Below are 17,003 nucleotides of genomic sequence, written 5' to 3'. Positions count from 1 at the left end.
CCCTTGGTCAAATCCTCTGTCACTTCAACCTTAATTTCCACTGCTATGCTGATGATACACAAATATATCTAGCCACCAAGTCTCTCACCAACCCACCTCTGACCTTATTGAATCCTACCTGACTGCAATAAAAGCATGGATGAAGCAAAACTTACGCCAACTAAACAGCGACAAAACAGAACTCATACTCATTGGAACCAAATCCACTCTCAACAAAACTGGCACTTTCACTCTCAGCATCGATGACACCGCTGTTTCTCCATCCCCCCACGCACGGAACCTTGGCTTCATTCAGGACTCTACACTTTCCTTTGATCAACACATTAAACAGACTGTAAAATCTTAATTCTTCCACCTCTCCAACAATGCCAAACTCAGACCTTCCCCCTCCCGTCCTGCTGCTGAAACCCTAAAACATGCGTTCGTAACCTCCCGTCTTGACTACTGCAACTCCCTTAATCACTGGCATCAAATCTACATCCCTCCATAAGCTCCAAATGGTTCAAAACTCTACAGCCAGACTACTCACCTACACCAAGTCCCGGCAGCGTCACCCCTATCCTCTGAGTTACACTGGCTTCCTATCTCCCAATATATTGACTACAAATCCTGCTACTGACATTTAAAGCCCTAAACAATATAGCCCATGCCTACCTCTCAGACCTTCTTCCATATCAACCTCCAGTACTGCGGGTTACCTCATAATCCCCAGGTCCAAGCTCAAAGGCTTAGGTGACAGGGCATTCTCAAGAGTTGCTCCTAGGCTCTGTGACTCTCTCCATCTACCCCTAGCCATGTCTAATCTCATTCTCTCAATATACTTTGTTTTCTAATGGTATTTTTTTTGTTGTTGTATAGTTTTGTCTGCTTTGGTTCCATGTTCATTTTTGTATAGGTCCTTGAAAAGCGCCATATAAATACAATGCATTGTTATTTTAATTATTTATAATCAATTTAATTTCTCAAGGATGATCAAAGAGTACCGGACACTGGCGTAGCGTTTAGACGCCGGGCCGGGGTGCAAGCTGGTGTAAAGGCAACGGAATTCATGGTTCTATTTATCACAGCAAGTCTTCCAAGTCTTGAAGCAGCAAAACAGGCCCAGACCATCACACTACCACCACCATATTTTACTGTTGGTATGATGTTCTTTTTCTGAAATGCGGTGTAACTTTTATGCCAGATGTAATGGGACACACACCTTTCAAAAAGTTTGACTATTGTCTCGTCAGTCCACAGAGTATTTTCCCAAGAGTCTTGGGGATCATCAAGATGTTTTTTGGCAAAAATGAGACAAGCCTTAATGTTCTTTTTGCTCAGCAGTGGTTTTTGTCTTGGAACTCTGCCATGCAGGCCATTTTTGCCCAGTCTCTTTCTTATGGTGGAGTCATGAACATGAGGGCTGCAGCTCTTTGGATGTTGTTGTGGGGTCTTTTGTGACCTCTTGGATGTGTCGTTGCAGCGCTCTTAAGGTAACTCCTGCGAAGGTTCAACACTGTTCCATGTTTTCTCCATTTGTAGATAATGGCTCTCACTGTGGTTCGCTGGAGTCCCAAAGCTTTAGAAATAGCGTTATAACCTTTTCCAAACTGAAAGATCTCATTTGTTTTCTTTCTCATTTGTTCCTGAATTTTTTTGGATCTCGGCATGATGTCTAGCTTTTGAGGATCTTTTGGTCTACTTCACTTTGACAGGCAGGTCCTATTTCAGTGATTTCTTGATTGAGGACAGGTGTGGCAGTAATCAGGCCTGAGTGTGGCATGGGAAATTGAACTCAGGGGTGATAAACCACAGTTGATTTATGTTAGCGGGGGCAAACACTTTTTTCACACAAGGCCATGTAGGTTTGGATTTAGTTTTCCCTTAATAATAACAACCTTCATTTCAAAACTGAATTTTGTGTTAACTTGTGTTATCTTTGACAATTATTAAAATGTGTTTGATGATCTGACATTTAAGTGTGACAAACATGTAAAAAAACAAGGAGTCAGGAAGGGGGCAAACACTTTTTCACACCACTGTCAATTTTTTACAACGTTCTGGCGATCCTGCCATACATTAACAGCACAGCTGACGTCGCATTGCGATCGTCCCACTGAAACACATTATAAAAGTTAAAATATAAACAATTACTAATGACGGAGGCAGGGCCCACTCGTCACCAAACACGGGCCACCCTCTCACCGCGGGCCCTGGTGCAACCGCACCCCCTGCACACCTGCACACCCCATCTACCCCAGCTACGCCAGTGGCACAGGATGCATTTAAGCTAAACTTTTGTGTGTCCTGGGCAATGGTCTGAATACCTATTTTTTCATTTTTTGTAAATTGTTACAAATGTAAAAAGAAAAAGAAAGTATTTTCACTTGGTCATTATTGTGTGTAGATTGATGGCAAAAAATTATCAATAATAACTGAGTTCTGGAAAACCACTAAATATGTAGAAATTGAAGGACTGAATACAATTTCCATAGGCAATGTAGCATTTAAATGCTATTATTGCTCACATTTGTAGTGGAATAATCAAGTTCCAGTTCATACTATTAATGCAAATGGCAGGTTGGTATGAAGTGTGGGAGTCAATGATGGTAGTTAACAATTTTTTGTCCTTTGTCCCAGCTTCAGTCTGCCTTTCTCTGATATAAGAGTCATCAGAGGAGAGTGGTCAGATGCCTGCCATAATGCTGCCTACTCTGACAGTGGGTCAGTAGGAGGGAATTTGACATTTCTATAGCGGCCTACTGGGCTGCCAACAGGATGTGTAACCAGACAAGGGGGCTATTTACTAGTTCCAAGACGTAGATAGACAGTCAGATAATGGTCCAATGAGGTGTCATAGGTCATCCTGTGTGGTCATGTTGTGGTAAAGCCTGCAACAGTCAGGAAAAACCTGGCATCAGTAAAGTGTGTGGGCATGATTTTGCAGTAGTTCCCACAGAGATATAGAAACCTGGTGGTCATAAGCTCTGGATGTTTTTAAATACTGGGCTTTCGGTCACGATCACTAGATTCTGCCTCACACTAATCTGAGATTAGAAGTGTGAAGGCGAGCTGAGGTGCTGTCCATTTGATTCAGCATTCACAATTCACACTAACAATACACTCTGCTTTTGATGTACTATATTAATAGTAATCTGAATTATAAAAGTAATTTCCTACCACACTTTTCTCAGGGCGGTAAAAAAATACAGGGTGAAAAGTTTAAATGAGTGGAGTTCAAGATCTTAAAACATGCAGCATAAGATGGAAATTTTTCTCTTCTCATGGTGTTTCTGTTATACTGAGAGATCTGTTGTGCCCTTTCAACTAGCAGGATAAATAACTTGGCCTCAACCGAGATAGCCTACTATTCCTAAAATATTTTTCAAGGATTATTAATTGGAATATTTTCTTGCTCCCAAACCTTATCGTCTCTCGACATGTGTTTGCCTTTCTGCCTACATATAGAATCTTACAGGCCTGGAGGAGTGTTGGGACCTTTATCATAAGCGCACCAATCCAAACCCTACTTCCCGTCGCTACTCTATCCTCGAGCTAAATACTTGAAATACATAAATCATTTTGAAGAATAATAATAAAAAGCCAACTCTGCATGAAACACAGGAGTTAAATATGGACTTGCGTTTGTCGTTTATACACTGTCTCTCCAGGAGAAACATCAGTATGTGAAAATGAAATAGGACATGTATTGTAAAATGTTATTTAAACATATATTCATGTTTACCTGATGTAACCTTAAGCAAATGGTTCCCCTTCACAATCCATTGAACAACATTAAACATAAGGAACTGTATACAGTCAAGATAGTAGTTTGATAGTAATTTACAAGATAACAAGAACAATGTTTATAGATGCAATCCAAACCCCGCTTGTGTCATTCAGAATATTTCTTGGAATGGAGAACTGTCTGTAGTCCCTGGGTAATGTAGTCCAAGTCAGTTACACAATCCCTGGGGAATGTAGTCCTGGTCAGTTACACAGTCCCTGGGTAATGTAGTTACACAGGGTGGTAGTCTTGGTCTGTTATATCCCTTTACTGCTTATAGCAATTCAGTTCTATCAAATAAGTCCATCTTCAGTTTATTCCTTGCTTCCCTAATGACCAGTCATTCCAGTGTTTGTGCACCTGTGTGTGTGTGAGTGTATGTGTGTATTTGTGCATACTATATCTTGAGTGGGGTCCATCTGTGTGTGTGTAGTTAAGCCTGCTCTGTCACATCTCTATTGAAGTGACCCCCCATGAGAGGGACCAGACTGGCCCTCCCCTGGGACGGACTGGCACAGACACACACACAAACCCAGGGACATACACAAAGAACACACACACTCCCAGACGCAGGCTTTCGTCCAATTCTTTGCCTCTTATCGATCTTCTGATCAGCAGGCTAATCCTCAAACACCCTCTCCTTTTCTTCGTCCTTATTTTTACGCGCTCCATTTCACCCTCCTTTCTGTCCTCCCCAGAAAACAGAATGCCCCCATCTGTACATCCATCGCTGTCTCCCTGATCACCCTTCTCATGTCTGTCACGCCCCTTTCATCCACTCTTTCTTTAGGTCTTTTTAAAGCTTTCTTTATTTGTCGTCTCTCGAGCCACTACTCATAACGGGTGGTGATTGTGGTCTTATAGCTGCAGTGACTTCACAGTGATTGGGGCAGTGAGCGATCACGGGCCGTGACACGCAAACTCACGCACAACGACGTCAGTGTTGCCATAACACAGCTGTCCGCGGAAGGGGCTCATGGGTAGGCGGGAGGTGTCGGGGGGGGGGGGGGGGGGGGGGGGGTTGTGGTTGTCGGCTGTAAGTGAAAGCCCAGCTCAAAACATGGCAGGGCAGTGTTCAGGTGGAGAGGACACAGTGAATCGCTGTAATTGAGACCGCCTGGCTGGCTGATTTAATACAGCCAATGAGCCCGTTCATCACCCCTCTGGGTAAGACTGAGGACGTGAAGAGAAGCAGCTCATATTCAGACTAGCTGAATCAGACTAATCTGTTTAATACATGTATACATTGTCCTTTTTTAAATTTATATTCCTTGTCTTTAAAATAGAAATAAGAACTGCAGTAGGGAAGGGTTAGGCTAAACATACAGCTCCGGAAGAAATCTAGAGACCACTGCACCTTTTTCTTTCCTTTCCAAAAAAGTTGAAAAGGAAGGATTTGACGGGTTCAAATTAAGAGGTGCAGTGGCCTCATCATTTTTTCCGGAGCATGAGGTGTCAGTCAGACTTATTATCATAAATGACAGCTGCCAGTGAGGCACAGGCCTGGACACACACAGAGAAGAGTTCCTCCTCACAGTCAGATGCGCTACATGTTTGATAGCAGTTCTGTTAGGTCAAGTACAGTCAACTGTCAGTTCAAAACGAGGACAAATGCTGCTTGCCCCTTTGCTTTTCAATAAGTCATTGACCTATACATCGCAGAAAGAACCACAATAGCAATATTTAGTCTAAAAATCGCTATTGGCTACTCATGTGTCAGCAACCTCCACTTCCTTCTCCCGGCGCTAGCTCCCTGATGTCATCAACAGGGGCATGGAGGTGATGTCATGCTCCAAAACTGGGCATTTCCAGAAAGAGAATAATATAATGTGCTCTCAGCGAAGTCTCATAGTCATGAATCATCTCAGTATCGGTAACCACGGGGCGCCACTAACCGCAGCCTCATTGTATAGACCTTACAGAGGAGTGTGCCGGGAACCATGGGACCAAAGCCTCTGTGTAGCCCATGACACAGTGTATTTAGACCACTGAGTAAATGTACACCCTGATATCATCTTTGGCGTTTATTGGGCCCGTCTCTCAGCCTCACCTACTCTTTTTTTCTCCTCTTCTTCCTCAGCCCCCCCCCCCCCCCCACAACACACACACACACACGTCTGCTTCTGCTTTCTAAGAGAGTCAACTCCTCAGCTAATCTGCATGCAAACCGACTTGCTTCCAGCTGTGAACGAGTAATAGAAATGGAAATGGAGGAGAGAAAGAGCAGATTACACTCTTCTAACACACACTCTGCCTCCTGGCTGGCCCACCAGCTGAGTAGAGAGAAGGAGAGAAAGGAAGAGAGAGTGGGGCCGAGCAAGAAAAGAGAGAGAGTGGAAAGAGTTGAGGGACAAAGACATTAGAGTGGAGAGATTCTTCATATGAATGCCAGAATTGAAGTGGTACATCCTTCCTCAATCAATGTAAGGTGCTTAGTAGTCAAAACATGGAAACAAACATTGATAGATATCTAATATGGTCATGGGTAAAAGTCATATCAGGAATGGGAATATTTCAGGGAATCATTTTGGGATAAAATGGAAATATTGCCCTCACAGACAGGTACTGCTGGAATATACGATTTGGTATGGATATGCAGTGGGTTTAGAAAGTCACCACCCACTTTCAAAATGTGCACCTTTAGTTGCCTTAAAGCCTCAAATGAAAACACATAAAATCTGACTTTTTCCAGATTGATTTACAAACAGTAACCTAAAATATCCATGATTAAACTCTTAAAACAATGAAATACCCTATGTTCACAGCCCGCATTTTGGGAAGTGCCTTTCATGAGTTTTGATTTGATAAGGCTATCAACATTTTCCATTATGAACCAACACATTGACAGACAGGTTAGCATGCGATAGAGTGATATGAAGACATACCTAAAGATTAAAAGACATAGGAATTAGGCCACTATTATTTGTGTGAGACGTTTCCTATTTCCAGGAATCCTTAGTAGTTGGAGTAATAGGTGGACAAGTGTGTGAGATATGTATCAAAGTAATCGGAAGACCTATATTGACATATGCCATTATAATTCGTTTGAACCCTCCCCTACTACTGGGAGTTCTTACTAGTTCACAGGTGTGTGAAGGATACTTTGTTCAAGTAGAAGAGACAACAATGGCATCTTCAAGTGAAAAGACAACACTTGACAAAGGGAAACAGCAGCCCCTGATGCTACCACGGAAACAGTGGCATAATCATTGGCTGACGATAGAAAGAAGAATGTGAAACTGGACAAATGTGACCAAGAGATCATTTAAATGTATGACATTGCCTCAGGATAATAAGACATCGCCTGAGGAAAGGAGATTTTTGTACATCAGAGTGTATCAAATCTAGCAAGGGTCTGACTCGCTGGTCAAGACACGCTCGTCGTTTACTATATTATTAAAATTACAGAAGAGGGATGACAAGATTCTCAGAGAGAATTAGGAAAGTGTTGTAAAACAGGAGACATCTTTCTGGTACACACATCGGACAGCAACCCCAAGACGATTATTTGAATGCTCCAAGGGTCGGAAAATATCCTCACGATGTGGGGAATAAAACATGGGATCAAATAAAACAATACAAATACTCAACTATTTGCACCCCGAAGATGGAGTGCAACTACAAAGTTTTGTCCTGAATAATCAAGGACATTCCTTATTAGAATTATCCATAACTCTTACTCTTACCTATAATTAACCTAACACCACAATAATAATTTGGGTGAGATAACCAAATGCGCCAATCAAAGAGCCTTTCCTGGATTTTGAAGACAGATTTAGAGTGATAGTTTAGAGTCATAGCGGAATCCTTAAAGGCAATGAAGGACTAAATAACACTAACAATGGAAATATCTGTCATCAATTGATGAAGTCAATTTATGCAGCACTATGCAAAACTTCCATCTCTACTACTGCCAACAAGGAAAAAAACATATGGAGATACAGTACTCTCAGTCAGTGCTCTCTCAATAGTTGACAGATACTCAGTCAAAATGAATAAAAATAAGACCAGACAATCACAACCTGTTGTCAGACTGGTTCAATCAGAAGGCCCGTCTAGAACGTCCCAGAACTCGTCCGAGTGGTGCCAGGGCAGTGGATGAGGATAAAGAAACACCTCAAAGACACACTAGGAGAAAAGTGCAAGGATCCTTACCAAGGTCGACTTGTCACTATGACAGCAGTGAAAGTCAAGGATCCTTACCAAGGTCGACTTGTCATTATGACAGCAGTGAAAGTCAAGGATCCTTACCAAGGTTGACTTGTGACTATGTCAGCAGTGAAAGTCAAGGATCCTTACCAAGGTTGACTTGTCACTATGTCAGCAGTGAAAGTCAAGGATCCTTACCAAGGTCGACTTGTCACTATGTCAGCAGTGAAAGTCAAGGATCCTTACCAAGGTTGACTTGTCACTATGTCAGCAGTGAAAGTCAAGGATCCTTACCAAGGTCGACTTGTCACTATGTCAGCAGTGAAAGTCAAGGATCCTTACCAAGGTCGACTTGTCACTATGTCAGCAGTGAAAGTCAAGGATCCTTACCAAGGTCGACTTGTCACTATGTCAGCAGTGAAAGTCAAGGATCCTTACCAAGGTCGACTTGCAACATGACGAGGAGCAGAGACGTACATATACAACCACAAACAGCGGTCATTCAAATGAACAAGTCTTTTGATAAATGTAACAACTGCATAATGGAGCAACTGTTTGATAAAAAAAACCTGTAGATAAAGCATGGAGTACAGTTGTCCTAGAATGGAACCCTGTGGAATCTCTTTGTGCACCTTCAGTCACAATAGCCTGAGTTCCATCATGAAGATAGGCCTAAAACCACAAGCAGGCATTAGCACTTAGGTCTAATGAAATCAACTTGCTAATTAAAAGGGAATGATTGAGTGAAATATTCTGCAGCATGGACAACAAATCATGGACAACAGAGGGAAGCAATGTATTTTTTTTTTTTGTGGTATGGAAAACAGCAAGCCATTATCGCTGCACAATTTGCTTTTTGAGAGAACATGTTCCAGATCTAGCACAATCCCACAGGAACAGGGAGCAGAAACAGATATTCTTTAAAAAAGATAACCAGTCAAAATAAAGTAGCAATTAGATGCATTAATAATGGCAACTTTATCAGTAATGGAGCCAATGGTTTAATACATTTGATGTCACAGAGAGGAAGTACAATTCTTCAAGGATTTAACATTTTTCTAAAGGTTTGCAGGATTCCCTTTACAACATCACCTTTTTATCCTAGAAAGGGTGATATTGTAACTAGACAGTTTTATTTTTCTATTGTCATGTAGTGACTGTGTTAGTGCATTTAATCCCCATTGATATATCAACTTTGATAAACACAAGGCTGAAATCTTCTTTTTTTTCAATGTATGATTTCTAACTATATTCCAGTCTTCTGAGACATTGTTGAACAGGTCAGTGATAGTACCGTTCAGGAGAAAAAGTGATTTGAATGGGTAATTAATAGCTATAGGTATTTATATTGTCTGTTTCTATTTTTGAAATGATATGTAAATGAGCAGTTAGTTGACAGATGACCCACTTGTGAACTTTAGCCAAAGGTAATGAAAAGTATATTTTCAGGTGGGTTCATCTGGTCTTGTTTTACAACCCTTTTTCTAAAAATAAAGTTGTGATGCTGGGTAAAATACAAATAAATATACAATGCAATGATGTGCAAATAATGTATCCCTGTATTTAATTGAAATTAGCACAAAGATAACACATCAAATGTTGAAACTGAGAAATGTTATTGTTTTTGGAATAATACATACATGCCCATTTTGGATTTGATGCCAGCAACACATTTTAAATATGTTTTGACAGGGGCATGTTTACCATTGTGTTGCATCACCTCTTCGTTTAACAATACTCTGTAAGCGTTTGGGAACTGAAGAGATAAATTGCTGTAGTTTTGAATGTGAAATGTATCCCCATTCTTACTTTATATAGGATTTCAGCTGCCTGCAGTATATATTGACTGCAGGCAGGCCAGTTTAGTACCCAGACTCTTTTACTACTGAGCTATGCTGTTGTAATATGGGCAGAATGTAACCACACTGTCTTGCTGAAGTAAGCAAGGCCTTCCCTGAAAAATAAGTTATCTGGATGGTTTTCGGGAGTGAAAATTCAAAGTGGGCATATATTTTTCAAGAAACAATAAGATTTTTCATTTTCAACAATTGATATGTTGTCTTTGTACTGTTTTATATTGAATGTAGGGTTTGTACATTGCATTCTGTTTGTCTTTACTTGTTACACAGCGTCCCAACCTTTTTGGAAACAGGGTTGTACACCATTGTTACAATTAGACTTTAACTGTGGGATTCTAATGAGGATTAATGCTCCGGGACGGAACCTGGCTGTCTCCAGGACTGAAACTTGCTGCCTCCAGGGCTGAAGCTTGTTGTCTCTGGGGCTGAACTTTTCTGGCTCAGGGATTCGATCTAGCAACTTTTTGGTCAGTGATAGTAATGGTTTCCCTGGCTAACAGCTCTACAACACAATCAATGGATTGTTGTTTGTAGGGTACCCGAGTGCTAAAATGTACATTGTTGATATAACCTGTAACCTTAAAAGGGAAGGTGACGATGACCTCAACAATTCACCAATCATTCAGATTTGTCTGATACCACAGAGTGTTGTACTCAATGTAGGAAGAGATGATCCATCACGGGTGATAGAAGCAACCACAACCACAGAGTGGTCTGCCACAACTGCATCAGTTGCACTGGTCACTGAGGTCTGGCCACAGTCCCTCCCACACAAACACACACACACACACCTTCTGTCTCTTTCGCTACACACAAGTCACCGCTGACACATTCACACAGTGTACCCCTAATTGCCCCGACACGTCTCACGTGATTAAACCCTAGCCGCAGGCCTCTGACCAGGGGAAGAGAGATACAAGGCTGCAAGCAGACAATGACAGCTCCTAGAGTGTCATACACCAGAGAGTTAACGAGAGAGCAGGCGTCTAATTTTACATAATCATTTACACGATGATTCAGTTTACATTGACATCTACTGTCGGATAAGCTCACAAAAAAAAGGTGAATTCTGCAATTTCACACACAAATGAACCAATCGGTTACTGAGAATCTGTGTCTTAGTGTAAAAAGTCCCATAGTGGCTGACAGTCACTAGGCCTAAAAGGATGCTCTCACAAGAGGAAAATAATTACATTGATAAGCAGATCATTCTGCATCTAGTCAACCAGGTCTGTACAAAATACTTTTGTTAATTACAATTTTCTTGTTTAGTGATTGCCTTTTTATTTGTAATTTTTTTCAGTGATTGGCAATCAGTCAATCCAACTCCTTTTTTTAAGGCTACACCACTGGCCTAGTTGCAATGAGGCAAAACATGTATTGAGGGATTACAAAACCCCCTACATGTACAGTACAAACATACACAGAAAGACACACATGCTAGTAATATCTAGCAGGCTGCTCTTTAACCGCATTGATATTCATGAGATTCCACAGTCCTAGCGAGGCTAATGAGAACAGCAGAAGCAGGGAACCCTGGTCCCAGCTGTAATAGTCAGATTGAAGAGAAAGAGACGCTGGGCCCATGAACAATTCCTACATCAACCATGACCCACTCTGCATTTCTTCACTGGCCCTGGGAACACTAGCGTAATGTTGTTATACCAACCGCTGTGTCAGACGGACCAGGGACGTTCCACTGTAAGATCTAAGATGGATGCCTGCTGTTCGCCTGACTTGTGATCTGGGGAACAGTAAGGGGCTTGTGATTGGTGTCAAAGGTCAAACTTGGTGTTAAATGTTGAGCAAACTCAGAATCCTATTGCAGCTGGTTGCCTTGTGCTCGTATATTAAATCAACAAACTGTCCTCCAAGTCAGATGAATTTGTACAAACCTGTTGAGTAAACTGGCTCAAAAGCACAAAAAACCCTGCCCTCAATGTTTATATTTCCCAGCATGCTCTCGATATATTTTGAATTGCTTGGTCCAATAACTGTACGCGAATTGATTAATTCTATGCCAACAAACAGAGCACCGGTTCTGTGAGGAACTGATGGTTGAACCTCTCATTTGGCACAACGTCCCGGAGTCTCAAAGACAACAGAAGTGGGCTGTCGGCCGAGGTTGCGGTGTCACGGTACTTTGTTTAAGGGAGTAATCTGGCATCAAGCAGAAATGAGTCAATTGTGGTGTAAACATTAAGTACATGAAAGTGACAGGAACATCCTCTGCTTGTGGGGTAGACTCTCCACACATTACTCAGGAATTAAGATTTGACTTAGTTGTCCAGAGATATTCATGCATTTCTCAATTGACTGCCAATCCTACATACAATCAGCCAACCAAGCCAACTAAGGCTTAGCTGAATCTAAATGTATTTCCAATAATTTCTCTGGCGACTCATGCGTGTACCATGAGTTAGATCTGTCTCTAGTTGTTTATACAGAGCAGGCTTACCAAAACCGCATTGAAAAAGGAAGTAAAACAATTAAAGGCCTGATCCTCAACACAAAGAACTAAACACAAAGACATCTCACCAACGCAGACCATTCCAGTGTTATCAAATTGTTACACCCCTTCAGTCATACATACTAATTCTCTATGATAAGCCATTATCTTTCATTTCTAGTTGTTAGAGATTATGCTCATTAATTCAAGCCATTGTAATCATAATGACTTTTATAGTAATTTGGCAATGGTGTATCTGAAAGTCCTAAATATGTATATAAATCTGCATGTCAAGAAATGTGATTAAAAACGATTAATATAATAAATAATACATGTATTAAGGACATTAAATTTGTAGAGCAGCATGAAGCTGGAACATGGTAGCAGGAGGATTGAATGGCCATGGGTGAGGAATGGTTAGGGTAGAAGGGAGACAGTTCAGACAGGGAATGGAAGGGGGGCAGGGGCGTTAGTAATGGAGGGACAAAAGCGCGGAGAGAATGGGGAAGCTGCCAAGATGGTGAAGTGGAGAGAGACCTGAAGAGAAAGAAAATAGGATGTTTGCTTTAGGAGAGAAGTATATTCCTTTACTTTAATCCCAGCGCATCTCCCCAACTCACACTAACCCCTAATATTATTGAGAAAAGACAGTAAGGGTTTAGAACCAACTCAGTGCGTCTTTGAAACACTGACTGAAAGATAAAAAAGAGGGTAACTAAATGACCATGTGCCAAGTCACTCCCTCTGTCTGTCTGTCTGTCTGAGAAAAGCATCTGTTCTATGCCCCCTTTCGTGGTCACCCCCCCACCTCCCCCTAAACCCACCCTTGGTGACAGGTGGGCGGATTGAGGCAGCCCTCCACCAGTCCAGCAGAGAAAACACACACCTGCTGGGGGCTGTGCCACACACACACACACATGGTGCCGGTCTGGCTGGCCAACACACTGCGAGTTAACACCACCTGCCCCAAACGCAAACACCAGATGAAAGATCAGTAGTGACGGCACAAAGAAATGAGAGGTGTATACTACAATGTAAGACAGAAGTGGGTGGCTTTTGTCTACTCTGAGTTCAAACCCTAAATAAACGGTCATACAAATGTGACCCACCTTACTCCCAGATACAGTTCTATGAAAATACATCTTCTAGAACTGAGCTTCTCCGGGTTGGTTAAATCATGGTTAACTCCACTTGGCCAGAATTGGCTGACTGAGGGGTGAGTTGTGAACTGATGAAATGTGACGTCCTAACTCTTTCAAAGACTGCGTCATCATCCTACACAGACCCATTTTGGTTAAAGTGAAAAAGATGACAGAATTAATGTGGTCTTTTTATGGATTACTTTTTTTTTTTGGGGTAGGATCCAGTTCCTGCAGTCCAAAAAAGGTGGACATTTTAGTTCATCATCAAAGCTTTTGAACCAGTTGTGTAGTACAAGGAAAACATCTCAAATGTTCACTGCACTGGATCCCCCAAGACCAGGGTTGAGAAACTACATCACACAATGGATCAAAACTGTAGACACTCCTGTTGGCTCAGCTTGACATACTTACAGTTAAGACTTACAAATCACAGGACTGGAACGTTGAAACCCACATTTTTTAGAAACTCACTCCAGCTCAAAAGATTTAACGTCAGCTCTTTTCTAATAAACTACTAATACACACACACATCCAGAGATGCCTTACACCAGGTTCACAGCTCTGTAGCTAATGTGGTGTACCCCGTTATCCATTTAATAGCAAGCTTGAACCTTGCCAATCTGACTAAATTACTATATGCAGACTTAGTTACTATATGAAAGATATCCAAAGGACATGGTAGAAACTAACCCAATACATTTGTTTTTGGCAAAGGAACTGAATGTTTCTGTGCAAGGTTTATGTGAAGTTCTGTCTCAGGCTTTGTAGAACAATGTTGTTGTGGCATTTTTCTGTGCAGCAGTCCTGATCAAAAAACTACAATGACCTTATATGAAGAAGCAGAATTCAAATTATTCCTCATTCTTTGGTTTGGGTAATTTCATGGCCCCAACATCGGGGTAAACATTTGTGTGTAAAAAAGTGGACAATATAAACATAACATAAGAATCCCGCCATTTTAATCTGAAAAGGTATGGACTTCTGTTCCTGTTGACCTTACTTTTCTCATGAAATCAAGTAATGCTATAGTAACGTGTTGTTGAAAAATGAATAGATTTATTGTTTAGTGATAAACATTCAAGTTCCATTCTTTTTGTTGGGTCCCTAGAATGTTTGTGTGCATGGTATACACAACTTTTCAATCTGGTGAAAGTTCAAATAACATTCACTCAAATACAGTATTGTTAATGGAAAACCATTGTGATTTTGAAAAGCATATCTTATCTACAGCTGGATAAGCAATGCATTTTTGTAGAGAAGGATTCTGAGGAAATTCTCAGCCGTCTTGACATGACCACGTTAGGAATTCTTGATATTTACTCTTACCTCTGAAAAAGACTGCCCAAGGGTATAAGGTACAGTTGCATTTTTTGGTTCATTGTTGCTATTTTTTGGCATTCAGAGCCTCAGTTGGTGGCAGCCTAAGGATAAAATCCTAGACTACATCAATTTTATTGGCATATTCTTGCCAGGCCAAAAGTGGTTGTGGCCAGCACCTACCTAGAGCACTGACTGGGTTAACATTATCAGTTAATTTGATAATTGTTGTTGGGCCACAACGGTAATTACCACTCCCCCCCCCCACCACACACACACATAAATAAAAACACAGAATAAATGGCTACCATCAAAAGCAAGCTCTCACTCCATTCTGTGAACGACGGGAGTTGCGAATTAAAGCCCAGCAGGGTACCTCTCTAACAGTAGCAAGTGAACAAACAGCACTCTGGTGCATTCCACACATTTCTATCACCCAAGAACATGTTTATCCTTCTCTCTCTCTCACTCCTCCAAATTACAGGGCAGAGAAAGAGAGGGAGCCGGGGAAGGGAGGAGTTCAGGTGTTCCATAACAGCTGTTCTTTAAAAACAGGGAGCAAGATAAAGAGGGATGCAGGACGTAGGTGGGTATATATTCTACTGATTAAAATCTCCTGAGAGATGGGCAAGTAATTGATGGAATGGCATTATGATGATTGACACTGAAAAGGATGAGAAAGCCCATAGACATTTGACCAGGCAGGAAATACACTGACACTGAGCTGCATGAACACACAAATAGGCACTGTAGCCAGTAGATGAAAGATTGGCAAACACAGCAGGTTTAGCGTCTAGAAATCAACCCTACACACATGGTATCATGCAAACACTGGAAAAAACACACAGTCTAAACAAACACAAAAACAACACACACGGTCAATCTACACAAACACACAGGCCACCACAAACAGAACCAGATAATAGCAGGCTCAGAGCAAATATGGCATTGTGTTCATTTCAGCTGTATTACTGTTTTGGACCAAAGAAAGGATAAGCCAATTTGCTGAAAGATTTGACTTGACAATGATCCCAACTTTCAATCCTTAAAAGGTAATTAACAAAACAAAATAATCATCATATGGCTCTTTAAACTTCTACAGCAGAGGCAATCATTTATGTTTGAAATGAAACCCTAAAATACATTACCATTACAGACTATATTTTCAATCTGCGCTGGAATAGTCAACACGCTAAAATCCCTACAATACCTAGCAGCAATTCTTTCATATGAGATTTTGAGGTCAACTTCAAATAAGGTCAGTGTTTCGTTTAAGTTGATCCTATAGCCTCTTAAACCAGGCCTGGCATGTCGCTAGGCCTGTGGAATGCTTAACATTTTTGTTGCGAAGAGGTGGGGAAAAAGATATTTCCAGCAATGTTTCAAAACACATTAACCCAATCAAATTAATTGCTTGGGAAGTGCTTATTCAGGTGCTCGCGAGAATAATGCCTTAAGCGCAACAATACCTATATAATTGAAGATTGTAGCAAAATCGCAAAATAAAACCCCATCGAAAACTGTAGATGTATGTCACATTTGTGGTGAACCACATCAGTCTTGGAGAAACAATCTTTTCCCGGGTAAATTGTTTTAATTGCGATCGAACTACACCCTAGCTTTAGAAGATATTACCATTAACGCAGAATCGTGAGTTTACTAAAGTGGTACGTGGCTCCTGTCACAATCTTCTGATAAAATATAAACATGTGAATGAGGCAGAAAGAACTAGCGATTTTGTGAGGGAATATGCTAATTCTAAACTCTGATCGAAAAGAGGTGGCGCGGCAGTCTCAATTTCCAGATGTAGCCAACCAAAAGATTTTCGCCTAACAAACGATAGCCACAAGAAAACATCATTTTTTTCAGAACAGCGTTTAAGCAGAGATGTTGTAATGGCTTTATTGACTCAACGTTATGAATAGAGCACATTTCTTCCAAAACAGAATTCAAATTGTCCCTTCTTTTGTGATACGTTGCAACCTAGGTAGGAACTAAAAACTTTCAGGAAATGTGCTCTGTCAGGTTTGATAACGATATCTATTCAACACCAGGAGACGTTTGTCAATATTATTTGTATTAATTCACTCCCCAAAAAAATCGCTAAATATCAGTGTAGACAATTGTCCAATATATATTTACTTATTAAAACCCCGAGATGTTGTAAGCCTACACGAAACACATACTTTTTATTATTGTAATTGTGACTAGTCTGTACTTTTTCAGTATATGCCTATTTCCCAAATTAACGTGAATATCGTTCATGCTACACTATCTTTATAAATGCTTAGTTTTCCAAATAACCATCATCTAAAAGCGTG

Source organism: Esox lucius, chromosome 20 (assembly GCF_011004845.1).
Source record: "Esox lucius isolate fEsoLuc1 chromosome 20, fEsoLuc1.pri, whole genome shotgun sequence".
Lineage (NCBI taxonomy): Eukaryota > Metazoa > Chordata > Actinopteri > Esociformes > Esocidae > Esox > Esox lucius.
This window is presented reverse-complemented; position numbering follows the sequence as displayed.